This window comes from Sinocyclocheilus grahami, unplaced genomic scaffold, assembly GCF_001515645.1.
Source record: "Sinocyclocheilus grahami isolate Dianchi unplaced genomic scaffold, SAMN03320097.WGS_v1.1 scaffold1460.1, whole genome shotgun sequence".
Taxonomy (NCBI): Eukaryota; Metazoa; Chordata; class Actinopteri; order Cypriniformes; family Cyprinidae; genus Sinocyclocheilus; species Sinocyclocheilus grahami.
This window is the reverse complement of record NW_015506639.1, coordinates 156,571-160,199: the sequence shown is the minus strand read 5'-3', so window position 1 is coordinate 160,199 and position 3,629 is coordinate 156,571. Positions and strand designations below refer to the sequence as shown.

Below are 3,629 nucleotides of genomic sequence, written 5' to 3'. Positions count from 1 at the left end.
ATATGTATATATATATATATATATATATATATGTATAATTATTTTACACTCCAGGAATTGAACAAAATACAAAAAATATAAAATAACCTGAAGTCAAAGAAAAATTGAGTATAATTCAAGTAAATGTTTATGACTGCTCAAGAACATTAATCAAGTATTCAATATCAATGTTCAAACATACAAATAAGAGCCTAGTCTTGTTATTAGTAGCAGATAGATGGTTACTTTAATTAAACTCCTGTGAATTGTTTTGTTTGCTTGTCCTGAGTAGGTAACTGACGAAATGAGGGAGTAGTGGCTATAACCTGAATGTGTGTGTGTGTGTGTGTGTGTGTGTGTGTGTGTGTGTGTGTGTGTGTGTGTGTGTGTGTGTGAGAGAGAGTGGACTGTAGGCGCCACCTGGGTACTAATGAGTAAGTAATTAGGCTCTGGCACATGCACAGACAGCCACACCTCGCTCCTTAGGACCCCAGCCGCCATATGCTGCACCAATTGGGAGCTCAACTTGCCAAGAACTCTAGAAGAAAGAGAAAAGTAAGTGAAAAAAAAGCCTCAGCTCCTTCCTTCTTCATAGCAGCACTCTTTCTAAACATTTCGGCCTATGCAATAATATTGCATAACCTTCTCAGCTAGAAGCATTTAAAAATTACAAATATACAGAGTAAAACCCGCAGGAGAATGATGAAAGTAAACACGGTAATTTACTAAGTGCCAGCCCTATTCATACCAGTGTAGCCTGATCTCAAACACATTCAGAATGCTAACAAAAGAAGGGGTGTGTCCTTAAAAAAAGGAAAGCTGGGCTAGGGTCGGTAGTCACCACAGGTGGTGAAAACTGACCCCAGCACAGCACAAACATGTTGGAAATCTTTGAGTTGTAGACCTAAGCGAACTTTTGGAGAGAAAATGTTCTTTCAACTGCTTTCAGGAGCGTGTAAAATCAGCAGATGCCAGCCAAATGTTGGTGGGTCTATTTGTTTGTCAGCTTCTGTAATGTTGTCCCTCCCCACTGTGAAATGCGGTAACAAAGTCCCATACAGAAGATACCATTTACATACCCTCTGCTCTTGACAAGCACAAGTCATTTCTGGGTCACATTCAGGCCATTTGTGGGAGAGAGAGAACACACACATACACAAATTTGCTTAACCATCTGCTCTTGGTGCCTGTCGTGGTGTAACATACCTCAAGCTCTCCAGGAAGGACAGCAAGGGAATCTATGGCCATTTGGTGATTCTGCTGTGGTGATGTTACTAATGGTGTTTACTTGAGTTAATGTACAAATACCTTAATTAATTAAAAAAAAAAAAAGCATTAAAACCTCCTTTTAATGTGACTTGAGTAAAAGCAGAAAGTAGCAATTTAATGCACGTAAGTAGGTACTGATCAGTGGACCATAGTTTATGCATTTATTTATTTATGGTATGTAATTTCATATGAGCCTACTGCACAAAATATCTATTTTAGGAGAGAGGGTCTAATGTCCTACACACAAGTTCAGGATTTTGCTAAGATTGGTTTGAGCTCAGTCTGACATTATTCTGAATTATGATGAATTGTCAGCTAGTCTGCAGCATTCGAGTAGTTCATGCCAGAGCCCTGACTTAAACCCAATTGAGCATCTCTGGAGAGACCTAAAAATGGCTGTCCACCAACGTTTACCATCCAACCTGACAGAACTGGAGAGGATCTACCCACTGTATATATATATATATATATATATATTATACACACACACACACAAAGAAAAACAAGTAGATAGAATAGAAAAAATAGAAAGCTAGTTTTTTTTATTTTTCATATTTAAACCAAACTGCTCACACTTTTTCTAGCAGATTTAGTTCTCAAACAGCAACAGCATCAAACAACACGCTCATATAGCACACACAAGCTCTTGAGGATCAAATTACTTCTTGTCCGTGTCTCATTTTTGATTTGGAACAACTCAGTAATTTCAGTAACTGGAGACTCGAGATCTCTCTTTTTTTTTATAACATGAAGTGAAGTAAAATTTTCCAAAAAGTAAAAATACTAATACAATAATAAATACAGGTACTACAAAACTGTATAAATACAGTAACAAAAAAAGTGCTTATACTACTGCAAATAAAACATACAACATAAATGGAGAAAACAGATACAAACATGTGAACCCAGAGGACCACATGATCCTGGTTCGGGCAGTATTGACATACTGATTTGAGGCCATTATTCTTGTACTTATAGGCACAGCTTCCCTTCTCAGATGAAAGTGCTATTATTTGTTCAGGGCTTCTGGGCTATTTTTTTTTTCTTTTATTTTCTCAAGCAGCACTGATCTCAGTGTTAGCAGGTAAATCAATTTTATCGGCCACGGAAGGTCCCAAGCTCTGCCGTCTGTGTCCCGGTCATTAGCTATACTGATTTGTGTAACACGTTAAAAGTTGTAAAAGATAGTATCTATTGACATCTCTGTACATCCCTTTCACAGCATAATCTCAAAGGGAGCATCCATTCATCTTCAGCCTGGTCCCTGTCCTCTGGCTAAAAGGGGTAGCAATATTTCTGCCTGCGTCCAGGAGGGTGAAACTGTCATGTTTTTTTTTCCCCGGCTCTGTCTGATAAGGTAAGTTTAAGTATAGGGTTGTAGAAATCACTGAATTAGCACAACATTTCTGTCATTAATAATGTCAGAGAAACTTGTATTCTTTTTAATTATGTTTAATAATGATCTATGGCCTGTAGGACAGTGATAGTTTAATCACACAGAAATTATAAATTATGTTTCTAAATCCTTTATTAATTACAGCAGAAGAGATAGCAAAACATAAAATAAAATAAAAATACTAGTTTCTGATATCTAAGTAAACTTAGCTTGACCAGTCAGAATTTAGAGATGAAACCATCAGTTTTATTAAGCATTTTTTTGGACATTTACATAAGAACATAAAATAGTACATCTACAAAGTGTTTAGAGATTTCTCCCTTTATTTCATTTATTTGGTAAGAACTTTTTGATTAATATCAAACAAAAGAAGAAAGGTGAAAATAAGTTTTTAACTTTAGCTTAGGTGATGCATGGTAAGTCTTAATCATGCAGGCATCTCTTCATATTGCAAACATTCTGATATAAGGGATACTTGGGCTAGTTGTCAAATTTTTTTAGGCCAGTCAATATTTCCCAGGGTGTATTTTTGAAAGTCAATTTCTGTCCATGCATGTATCTTTAAGTCTTGAAAATAAATAAATAAATAACCAAGAAAAGGTTCAATAAAAAACAGTAGCAGATTTTCACACTATATGGGGTAAGTTGTTGCAATGGAGCTTGCCAGTAAACAGCTTATTGACGGTTCAACAAAACAATTAAAACAAGTATAAAATATAAAACAAATCATGAAAAAGCAACAATGTAAAAGGTAATGTGCAGACATATTGTTTTTGCCAGCAAATATTGTAATAAAATCATATAAACTATAATATAATATAATTAATATAACTTTAAAAAAAAGTTTATGAACTTATTTATGAAAAACACTGAAAGCATATTTCAGCCTTGCAGTTAAAATATACTATCAAATAATGTAGTGCCTAACTTTATGTTAGTGTGCTTTTGAAGTACAGAATTAACAAAAAATATAAAAAAATAATTA

At 35.0% G+C, this 3,629-nt stretch overlaps 1 long non-coding RNA gene across 1 annotated transcript in view; it reads left to right on the top strand.

The window, feature by feature from the left end:
* The first annotated feature begins 433 nt into the window (after positions 1-433).
* LOC107570451 (uncharacterized) overlaps positions 434-3,629 on the top strand; it is a 7,901-nt gene continuing 4,705 nt past the window's right edge. The window contains exons 1-3 of the long non-coding RNA XR_001607035.1: positions 434-534; positions 826-964; positions 2,471-2,605. This is a non-coding gene — a long non-coding RNA (uncharacterized lncRNA). The remainder of the gene's footprint in view (positions 535-825; positions 965-2,470; positions 2,606-3,629) is intronic.